At 62.9% G+C, this 11,428-nt stretch overlaps 1 protein-coding gene across 1 annotated transcript in view; it reads right to left on the bottom strand.

Annotated features, from left to right (window-relative positions):
- PLXNB2 (plexin B2) overlaps positions 1-5,818 on the bottom strand; it is a 24,834-nt gene extending 19,016 nt beyond the window's left edge. The window contains 2 exon segments of the mRNA XM_008568938.1: positions 1,293-1,340; positions 5,735-5,818. The gene's annotated coding sequence lies outside the window, so the exon portion shown is untranslated.
- Positions 5,819-11,428: the final 5,610 nt, after the last annotated feature.

Raw genomic sequence — 11,428 nt, 5'->3', positions numbered from 1 at the left:
CCCCCCCCCCCGCGTGTGTTCAGGACTTGAACCCAGAGCCAACACACTGGGGAGCCTTTCAGTGCCTCCCCTCAGATAAAGCTCTGGCCCTCTTCTAGCCCGCGCTCCCAGGCTTCCTGCTGTGCTTGGGCCTCTTCTTGGTCCCTGGCAGGGGGAGCCCACCACTCCCCCCTTGTGTCCTTGAACCACACCCACAAGGGCTGTGGGGTCACAGTGCATAGAGAATGCCCCCATCCCCGTCTGATTAACAGCAACTTGACTGTGCCCCCTGTGGCAGGAGCCCAGCTCTGTCTCCCACGCAGGAGTCCTCAGGGCTGGCAGAACCTAGGTGCTCCGTAAATATATCATGTGTGTGTTCAAGGAAAGCCTGACTAGATCTTGCTGCTGACAATAAAACTGGCCCAGATACCATGCAGCTGCCTGGCCCACCACCTGGAGAGCAGGCCAGAGCCTCCCTAGCACTCCTCAGGGTGGGGCGCAGAGGGAGGCTCGAATCCCAGTGCTCCCAGGCCTTCCAGGGTGGCAGAAGGATCTCACTCCACAGGTGGCAGCTCCCCTCTACTTCCTGGACAAACAAGTCTTCAGGTGACCTGCCGTGCCAGGCCCAGGAGCAAAGGGCGACCCACCTGACCGGCAGCAAAGCTCAAGCCAGCCACGCAGGAGGCACCAGGCACAGCCGAGCTGAGCTTCCTGCTGCCGGTGTTCCTGGAACAGGCAGGCAGCAGCGGGAGCTTCCTGTTTTGAAGCTGGCCTGGGACCCCCTCTTACGAGGCTGGTGGGGATTTCCGCAGGGGCACCAGACAGCCTTCTTCCTGGCTGAAGTTCGGAGATACACTTCCAAGAAACCACACAAACTCCAGCCTGCTACTGGCCTGGAAAGTGTCTGGACAGGCGGCCCCCTCCCTCCCCAGCCCAAATTCTCCTCCCTAAAGTTCCAGAACCCAGTGCCCCAGTGCCCCAAAGCTGCCCCAGGCTCACTGCAGAGCCCACCCCACCTGCGCAAAACCTAGCCTCAGAGAGCCGGGGGGCCTTGCAGCAGCCCCTGTGGGCAGGTTTTGGGCAGATACGTGCACGCTGCCCCCTGCCCTGAGCTCTCATTCCCCCATGAGACCATCTGTCCAGCCATGTGGGCCAGGCCGTGGGAGGGGTTACAGAGGGACATTTGTGGTCACAACCTGGCTGGACAGAGCCTCAAGGACACCTCACGATGGTTCAAGTCATCTCCAGCCTCACTGTCTGCACAGCCTCAGCCACCCACTGCTGTCTCCAGGTGGGGTGCAGCCCCCACTCACCAAGGCCCCCGTGGCTTCGTCTCTGCTTCAGGCCAGCATCGAGATTCTCTAGGAGGCAAAGGAGAGACAGCAGTCACAGCAGGAGCCTGGCCCGCCTCCAGCGCCTCCTCTGCTCTGTGTTGGTGAGGGGGGGGAGGAACAGCCCGCTGGGCCCCCTCTGGCCTCTGCCTCCGCCAGCCCACTCCCCGCAGAGCCCCTAACACCTCCAGGCCTACACTGCAAGTCCGTTGGTACTGTCTGCCTTTTAAACCTAGGTACCTGTGTTACTTAGTTAAAATAAAAATTGCTTTCTGAAAAATATGCATACCCTTGACTCCGCAATTCTACTTACTAGCTGTGTGACCTTGGGCAAGTTACTTAAGTTCTCTGTGCTTCATTCCCCATCTGTGAAACGGAGATGGTAATAGTGAGCTCCCCGGGGGTTTGTAAGGACTAAATGAATCCATTCATGAAAAGCGCCCCGGAGTGCTACACTGTAGCGCGCGGCAACGCTGCCACTGTACCCTTTCCTCTGGATAAACATCCACATTCGCCCACAGGGAGGCACAGACCCAGGGTACTTCTCAGCATGGTGTGTCTTAGTGAAAATCTGGCGGCCACCCAGCGCCCCACCAGAGGACACTGTGGAAAGCTATGTGGCAGGTGCAGGTGGGTGGTCTGTGCTGACCCTGCTGGGGACAGCCAGGGTACAGACTCCAATCTGTCTGTCCCCATGGGTGTGTATAACGGCACACACAAAGGCCAAGGAAGCCCCCAACCCAAATTACAAGTAGAGGTGAATCTCGGGGGCAGGGAGGAAGGAGCTGGAACAGCAAAGTAACTTTATTTGCCACTTCTTGAAAAAAAGTTTAAGAATATATTTACACATTGTTCGTCTAAATCAAAAGACGCACACCTAATGACAGTTAGTACCTCATCCCCTCTGGCTCCACTCTGCTTTCCAGGCCCTCAGTGACCCCCTTCCCCAACCAACTTTCAGCCACTGAATCTTGCTCCGGCCCAAGGGCCACTACAGGTCCACGTTCACTCCCAGCCTGGCTGCCCTCTGTGTCAGCCGGGGACCAGCGAAATGCCTCCAGCACCTACCCCACCAGGCCCAGGCCCATCCTCCCCCTCCCCTCCTCGCCAGGAGCCTCCTGCCCACAATGTCCCCACCTGCCCACACCCCTGGACTGGACAGCAGGACTCGGGGCTGGACCTACGGGAGACCAGCAGGGGTGAGGCGGGGAGGGAGGGGGGCACCGACCTCAAGCTCACAGACAGCACTTCCATAAGGTGGGAAATCAGCCCAGGGCTGGGCAGGGAAGAGTGAATCGGCCGAGAGGCTCGGGGCTCTGGGTGCAAGGGCTTTGGAAGGGAGAGGAGTGTCCTTTTGCCCCGAACACTCAACACAGCCTTTGTGAAAGAGTGAAGGGTTGTTCCCTGGGCAAATGCAGCAGCCAAACCACAGGGCAGCTTCCTCCTGGGCCTCACCAGGAGGAAGCGGCCTAGTGAGAAAGCCGGGACCCACCTGGCCTTGAGGCTGCACTCGGGTGGCAAGGCGTGTAGCCCTGCTGCCTTGCAGGAATGCTACACAGGCCTCAGTGTGCCCCTGCACTGCTCCTTCAGCCTCCTCCAGCCCCCAATCTTCTCCCCATTGCATATCCCCAAACCCCTAGCCCCCAGCCCTCCACTGGCCCAGGCCCCTGGCCATGGGGGGAGTTGAGCAGGGTGGGGGTAGGGGTTGGCGTGTGGTCCTGCTGCAGGCTGTCCTGACGCAGACAGGGCCTGGCTCCCTACTGTCCCGTTCCCTGGCCCTCAGGGTGGAGGAAGGCTGTGGGTTTTTCCTCCCAACACAAGGCTTCTCCAAGCCAGTGCTTCCTAGAGAGTAAACCCTGGACCCCTTCTAGCTCACAGCTGCCTCCTGTGACAGCACAGTCCCCACCACTCCTTCCCCCACCCCGTCCATCCTGGCCCCAGCACCCCCACAGGCTCTCATCTCCTGCTGTCAGGAGGGTCCCTCTCAACTGCCCTAGAGGAAGGCCATTCTCCTGAGTGCCACAGGCCCTTGAGGCCGCAGCTGATCCCCCAGCACCCAACTCTGGAACCAGACTATTGGGTCCAAACCCCAGCTCTGTCACTTTCTAGCTGGGTTACGTGGACTGTTTACAAAGCTACTCCATGCCTCAGTTTCCCCATGTGTAGTGTGTGAGTAATAATAGCACCCACCTCAAGGGCTGCCTTGAGGTTTGAGTGACGGTGTGTGTGGAAGTCTTTACAGCTGTGCCTGCTCAGAGAAGGCACTCGAGGATGCTAGCACCGCGATATCAGCACATCTGCTCTCCGTGACCCGCGGAAAACTCCTACCCATCCTTCAGAACCCTGAGATGCCCGCCCTGACCCAGCCCCCGTGGCACTATCATGCACCCTCTGTGCTCTGTGATCTTCACTGATAGGCCGTCTGCGAGCAAAGCCTAAAGGCTGGATCTGCTGGCTTGTTTTTGGCAGCTGGATGATACGGGGAATCCGAACCCACGATCTTGGTGTTATCAGCACCGCGCTCTCCCAAGTGAGCTCACTGGCCAGTCCTGAACGCTGGCTCTGGCAGGGTGGGCACCTGTGGGTCTGAGCCCCATGAACCAGGAAGGAGTTGATGCGCAGCAAAAGGAACCTAAAAGCGCACGTGCCCCTCCAACCAGTTCCCGGCTTGAACGTGCCAGAGGTGTCTCCTCCCCTGACCAGAATGCTGGTGGGGGACAGAGGATGGCCCGGGGACTCTGGGCCTCTCCTGGACACCCTGGACTGAGTGGGGGGCACTGTGAGCCCTTGCCGGCAGAGTACCCTATGGCTTCCCTCCTCAGGTTCCCTCTTTTTCTGACCAGTAGCTGCCGGGCCGCTTGCACAGGCTGGGTCTTCCCATCACTGCTCACAGCAGGAGAAGGAAAAGCAGAGGCGTCTAGAGGGCCACAGAGTTCCGGCTCCGGAGTAGGCCCCAGAGCCAGGCGCTGTCAGCTTCCCCTCCCCAGCTCCTGCCGGCAGCCTTGGTTCTGAGTAACCCCTGTCTGTCCCCAAGGTCTCGGCCCCACTGGGAGAGGCTCTGGGGTGTGGGGTGGAGCTGGGGTTCTTTGCCTGTCAGTATTTTCAAGCAAACACAGATTGAGCAATTTCTTAATGCTAAAATCAAATCGATGCAAAGCAGCCAGGCCCAGGGGGAGGAGGGGCCCAGGGGGAGCAGGGGCCCAGCTTGGGGCTGCTCTAAGCCAGGCCAGCGGTTGTAGGCTCAGGGAGGGTAACCAGACAGGACTGGGACTGGAGGGAGCAGAGGAGGCGCCCAGGCAGGGACAGAGACCTAGATGGGGACCCAGGCAAGGACAGACACGAGAAAGGGGCAATTCGGGCCAAGGCTCAGGCCCAGGTGAGGACCCATACTTCCCTCCACCTCTGCAGCAGGGGTAGGGGTCGTCCTAGCACTGTGTGGGCCTGGCTTGGGGAGGGGGCAAAGGACTGGGTGGCACACTAGGGGTCTCCTAATGCGGGAGGGAGGGAACCTCTGACAGACAAGGTGGGGGCCGAGCCACCCCAAGGACAGGTCAAGGGGCATCTGGGAGGCTGGCCCCGCACCGGGCGGCAGGGCGCCACGGGGAAGCCGCGAGCCTCCCCTCCCCCGCCGGGCAGCTGGCAGCCAGGGGGCGGGGCCTCTACTCTCGCGACGAATATGCAAATCTGCAATTAGCCGGGAGCGTTAAACAAATCAGAAGAAACAAAACAAGCCGCCGCGCCCGCAAATCCCAGCCTCCGCCGCTTCCAAAACAAGCGCGAAGGAGGCGCGCGGCTGGGGGTGGGGGTCGGCCGCCCCCTGTAAGGGCGCTCCCGGGGTGGGGACCTCCAGGCGAACGGGACGTCGTCCCGGGGGGAGGGTCGCCCGGGGGAGCCCGCAGGAGACCCCGGCGAGGGCGAGGCCCCCGCGCGCCCAGCCCGACCCACCTGGGTGGCCCGGGTCGGAGTTCAGCCCCAGGAGGCGGGGAGGGGCACCCACTGGAAGGGTCCCCGAGCCTCTTGCCCGACCTGCCCCAAGAGCGGGAGAGGCTCTGGCTGTGGCCCAGACAGACTCAGGTGGCGGGGCCCCCTCCCCCGGCGCCGCCGCCAGACTCCCTGGAGAGCGCGGGACGGTTACCTGGGAACGACAATGGAGCGGGACGCCCGGGCCGGCGAGGACGCGCGGCGACAGCTCCTCCGGGAAGCTCGGGGACTCAGGCGGGGGTCCCCGGGCGCCCCCGCCGCCCCCCGCAGGCAGGGCTGCACCGCGCCCCGGGCGCGCACTTGCAGTCCCGCTGTCGAGATGACCCTCACCAGGCCGGGGGATCCCAGGACGCGCCGGGCGGGTGGGAGCCCGACCCCGGGTAACAATGACGGCGACGGCGGCGGTCACGTGGGACAGGGAGACGTTTTCCTGGAGCGCTCACCTGGTGTCGGGCACAGCGGAGCGCACGACAGGCCACTACCTACCTAAGTCCTCCGGGAAGGGGCGCAGTGGGCGGCTCCGCCCCTGCCTCAGGGTCGGTCCCGGGGCTCGTCTCCCCTCAGCCCAGCTGCCAGCCGATCATGTGTGACCCTGCCGCCAGCAGCCACCTGCATGACCCCGGACCTGGGGTCGGGGCTGTGCGGTCAGACTCACCCGGGCTGGCGAAGGCCGAGCTCTCCCCGACAACCTGACCTAGGAGCAGGGGCGGGGCGGGGGGCGGGGCCGGGCTCCAGCGACAGACTGACGTCTAGCCTGAGCCGGGTGTCAGCGCCCAGAGTTGACCGCAGGACTCAGGGCCAAGGACCCCTCCAAGGTAGAGGGTGTCGCTACCCCTTCCCAGCGTGAAAAGTTACCCCTGGTTGGTGGCACTGATGAGGTCACCAGCCCAGGATCCTGGGTGTGCCCTGAGAAGCCCCAGAGCTTTCCTCAGGTGGTTGGGATCTCGGCAGGTCCCAGCACTGGGTCAGCTCAGGGGGGCCAAGAGGCCCATCAGAGCTAGGCATGCCTGGCCACTGGCATGTGTGGCAAAGGTGGAGCAGCACAGCCTTCTTGGGAAGGGGCTGCCTTGGTGAGTCTCCTGTCCAGGCTGAACCAGGGGTCTGGCGAGGCAGACAGCGCTGCTAGGGGAGCTGGGCAGGGTCTGGAGTCCAGACCAAGGGTGATGTAGTAGGCAGGGCCCCATGGAGACAAATACTCAGGGCTTCAGGAGGACAAAGGGCCTGGGATTCCCCAATAAGGAAATGCCCAACTCAGAGTGGGGGCAGCGTGGCGGGTGAGAGGTGATGCCGGGGTGTGTGCGGCCTTAGGGAGGGACAAATACTCAGGGCTTCAGGAGGACAAAGGGCCTGGGATTCCCCAATAAGGAAATGCCCAGCTCAGAGTGGGGGCAGCGTGGCGGGTGAGAGGTGATGCCGGGGTGTGTGCGGCCTTAGGGAGCAGCAAGGTGCCCAGCCCCTGCAATGCATCCAGCAAGGAGACCCCAGCTCCTTCCTCCACTCAAGTTCTCACTCACTAGGGTCTCCAGGTCTAGATGCTGAACCCGGGTTGGGGGTTCAGGCCTGCCTGGGTCTCCCCACCTTCCCACCCCATCCTGACATCCTTTTCAGAGTCCTGAGAGCAGTCCCTTTTCTGCTCCCTCAGAGCCTGATGCCAAGATGGCGGGGGGAGGCCCAGCCCCTCAGCTCCCCTCGCCCGCCTGCAGGAGCATGTCGGTCTGAGAGGGAGTGGGTGGTCATGCTGGAGCCCCTCTCCTCCCCCTGCCCTGGGGCAGCCGCCATCTTTTCCACAGAGGGCACAGGCCTCAGCTCAACAGTGTCTCGGGGCTTCACTCTCCTCCAAAGCAGGCTCCAGCTCTGAAAACACCCATGCAGGGGTGAGGTAGAGTGGGGAGGCTGGGAGTCAGAGAGCCCCCCACTACCTTGTGTGTCCTCGAACTCTCCTCTCCACAGCTAGACCCCTGCAAGGCTCGGGTTATCCCCAATCCCCACCATCCCACCAAGCTGTGGTGCCCTCCCCCCATGGACTCTGAACCACACATGCCACAGGCCCTCTTGCTGCCCCAAAGACGGATCCACGCCCCTGTGTCACGGCTGTCCTCAGACCCCCAGCACTTGCCTAGGTTGAAATTGAGGTCCCAGGCAGGCAGAGAGCAACCATGGGACACTCTCCTACCAGGGTTACCCATGCTGCCCAAGGCATGTCCTGCTGTGGCCTCCGTGGACCCCTTGAGGCTGCCTCAGCCTTCAGCACCCAGCTTATGGCCGGGTCAGGCAGGGAGTTCCCTCCTCTGAGAAACCCCCAAAGCCAACTGGAAAGCAGCCGCTGGTGCCCCCCAGCTATGCCCTGAACCTGGTATACCCCCATCGCCAATCAACAGGCAGCCTGGTCTGGACCCACGCAGGTGACATGCTGGCTCAGGGGAGCCAGACTACAGTAGAAGGCCACCTAGGAAGAGAGCCCCAGCCCTGCACAGGGCCAACCCCTGGAACCATCCCAGCCTCAAGGGCAGACACCCCTGCCTGGCCCCTCGGGGGCTGTGTTGACACAGGTGACTTCCTGAAAGGCCAGTGTCAAACCTTTTTCCTTTCTTGCTCTTGCTAAGGAGAGGGCCCATCTGGGGCAGCATCGGGTGTGGAGATTTTAGTGGCCATTGTGTCTCTCTGCCCAGGGCCTGTCCCTGCACCTGGACAAGATATGTCCCGGGCCAGGCTGCCAGTCTGATGGCAGAGCTGGAGTCAGAACAGATGCTACACCCACAGGGCCTCCTCTCCTTCCCCAGGGCCCCTGGGCCAGGACTCAGTCGGCACCGGAATAGGGAACTGCTGGTTTCAGAAGCCGTGAGACCTTAGGAGGCTGAAGAAGAGAGGGTGTGCGCAATGAGCTGGCCCTGCTCCCGGGTGCCCTTGATCCTAGTCTAGGGCGAGCCCCTCCCTCACCTTGTGCACTGGGACGCCAGGCAGCACAAGTGTGAATTCGGCCCCCAGGGAAAACCACCAGCCTCGGTGGGAGGCAGTGGAGGGCCAGGCTCTGGGTGTGGACGGGTGGGGCTGAGCCTCTGAGGTGGGACCAGAGAGGATGGCAAAGGATGGGAAGGCGAGCCCTCAGCTCCAGGTCAGGACAAGCCCTGGGCTCCTCCCAGCGACATGGACCTTGCCATGGGGTGGGGCAGACCTGCAGGTGCCCATGAGCAGCCTGCTCCACCATCCCCAGGGACCAGGGCTCCATCTAGGGCCTCAGTCCAGTGAATCCCACAGAGAAATGAAGACCCACTAGGGTGGGGGTCGCTGTGGGGGCAGGAGGGCGGGGTCCGGCCAATCTCTTTAGATGTCCTGCCTGACAGAAGGTGGCAATGCCGGGAGGGCCGCTGTGCTGGGGCCTGGCTTAGGGCCACATGGGTGGCCAGGAGGAGCCCAGGACACAGCAGGGTCTTTGCCTGGTCAGCAGCAGGGGGCATGAGTGCTCACACCCCCAGGCGAGGGCAGAAGGCTGTGTCAGGGGATGTGAAACCCAGGAGAGGAAGAAAGTGGAGAACCACATGTGGCCTAGAGAAAAGGGGGAAGCTGGGGCTCCCCTGGCCCACTGGCTCCTCAGTGCTTCTCCACCAGTTAATTACAGGCCCTGACCCGCCCTTCCCAGCCTGCAATTAGTCAGAGGCCCCACCCCAAATGCAAATAGCCATTGCCCTGGGGGGACTGGCCCAGCCCTCCACCCCTATCTAATCTCCCACCCCAGGGAGCCTGCATCTGCCTCGCTCGCAGAAGAAAGGTGGAGGTGGTGGGGGAGGCATGCCGCAGCCCTCGCTGGCCAGGCCTGGGTTCGAGTTCTAATCAGCTCATGTCCTTCTCCCTGACCAGTGTCCAAGGCAGGCTCTGGGCACAGGAGATTCTCAACAGAGAAGAAAAGCTGCCTCTCTGCATCCACGATGCCAAACGGGGAGGCTGGGCTGCAGCAAGAGGGACTGAGGCGTAACATAAGTAAGGACCAGGCCTGCTCACAGCATCCCAGTGCGCCCTGCCTAGCTCAGAGGAGGGACGGCAAAGGAGGGCACTGGAAGCCACAGCCTCTCGCCACCCCCACCCCTGCCCACGCCCAGCGTACCAGGGGGATCATCGGCTCCGGCTCCCAGGATGTGGGTAAGAGGCCGGAGACAGGACATGGTGATGTTCCCAGAATGGCCTACATCCTGGAGGGCGGGGGGCACATGTGCCATACGGACCCCTCCCCTGGCTGCCAGTCCACCCCTGCGCCTTCCAATCCAATCCTTTCTGCTCCACTTGCCTGGGCCAGGGCCAAGCCCCTGGGCTTCCTGCACTTGGCCCCAGCTGCTGGTCCTGCCTCCCCAATGTGGTCCCTGTGCAGGCTGCTGGGCACATGGCCCCGGGCACACACGGGCACAGTCCCAGGGAGTCCACCTGGCAGCATCCCTGATGACTCCTCACAGAGACTTGTCTCTGGCTTCAGTCTCTCCATCTGTGGGATGGGCTGACAGGCGCCGCATCCAGGCTGGGGGTGGAGGGAGTGCATGGTCAATGCTGGGCCACTGGAGGGGCTTGGAGGGGCTGTCCCTCATTCAGCAGCTGCTCAGTGAGTCAGTCAGGGGCAGGAGGGTAGCCTCAGGGAGACCCCAGTGCCCCACCCTAATCAGCCTAACCCACACCCCTGCCTGCTCCACTCCCGTCACCCCTTGCAAGATTGGGGTGTGAGTAACCTGAAGGCGTGTCTCTGAACCTGAGTCGGGAGGGTGGCCTCAGAGGCCCTGGAGGTCATGGTGTGAGGCTCCCGGGGGTAAAGGTCCCCTGGGTGTGAGGTCCCCTGGCTGAGCCCAGAGCTCCTCCTGCCTCATGGTCTTCCCCAGAGGGGTCAGGGCCTACTCTGGGCTTGGCAGGGCCTGCTGGACTGACTTTGGGGCGTTCTCCAACCCGAGGTGACGCATCCCCTACCACCCCGCCCCTGACCGGTCTGAGCAGCCACGAGAGGTGGTGCATCTGCCCAGACTTGCCTTCTCCTTCCTCCTGGGGCTCTCAACCATGGCCCCGAAAGTGGATCCCTCTCCCACGGCTGCAGCCTCCCCCCTCGGGTGGCTGGACACGGCTGGATAATCCAAAATAATTCCTTCTTGGCAGGCGGCCGGCGGGGGAGGGGGGACTTGCATTCCAAACCCTTGTTTTTCTCAGTCACTTCCCTCTCCTCCTGGGGCAAGGAACCCCTGGCCAGATCTGAGGCCTCCCCCCGCCACTCAGAAGGTCCCCCCAACCCTGTAGGAGCCCACCTGCTGGTCCCTCAGTCTTCTCTAGGAGTTTCTATGCAACACGCTGAAAGCTGACAGACCATGAAAAATACCCTGCGTGTTGACCCTACCCTCTCAGGGACCCGCACCTCGGGCAGAGGGCGGGTGCCTCCCACCCGCTGTCCGACTCTCAGATGGCTCCCCTCCATGCCAGGGTAACATCTGGGCGTGGGGTCAGGCTGGGAGCCCCCACCTCTGGGCAGCCAGTCTCCCACCCTCTGCAGAGGGGGCAGCTCCTGAGGAGGCTCAGTTTAAAGCCCGCAGCACAGGGGCTGAAGTCAGACACTAAGGGGAAGCTCCCCAGGGATGGCGAGGGTCCAGAGAGTCCTCCTGTCCCCAGAACATTCCACCGGCTTTGGGGCCCAGCCTCGCCCCAGTCCAGACTCTGTCACAGGCCACGGTGGGCACAGACGGACCCCTTCATTCCTTTTCCAAGGAGCTGGGAAGAGGACTCAAGTGATGTAGTGGGAAGCTCCAGCGCTCCTGAGCTCAGAGTCAGAGACCCCCAGATAGGGGAGGCAGGACCCCCCAAATCTGTCCAGCAACCTGAGCACAGAGGGGAAGGAAGGGCCCATCCAGGAGGGCTTCCGGCAGGAGGAGGGCGAGTCCCAAGGGCTGAGCAAGCCCCCCGAGTCCTAAGCCTTCCTGGGACCCCGGGTGTCCACCCAAACACCAACGAGCCGCACCAGGAACCGCGGAGGAGGCCGCGCTGAGAAGCCGGCCCCGGGGCTGGGTGCTGGGTGCTGGGTGCTGGTCCCGCTCGCCCCGGGTCCCCCGAGGCCTCGCCGCACAGGGTCGTCTGCGCGGGACACATCGCGGCGGCCGAAGAGGCGGGGGACGGCGGCGAGG

The sequence above is a fragment of the Galeopterus variegatus genome, unplaced genomic scaffold (assembly GCF_000696425.1).
Source record: "Galeopterus variegatus unplaced genomic scaffold, G_variegatus-3.0.2 Scaffold454, whole genome shotgun sequence".
NCBI classification, from domain to species: Eukaryota; Metazoa; Chordata; class Mammalia; order Dermoptera; family Cynocephalidae; genus Galeopterus; species Galeopterus variegatus.
Note: the sequence above shows the minus strand (reverse complement) of the source record. Positions and strands in the feature narration are given on the sequence as shown.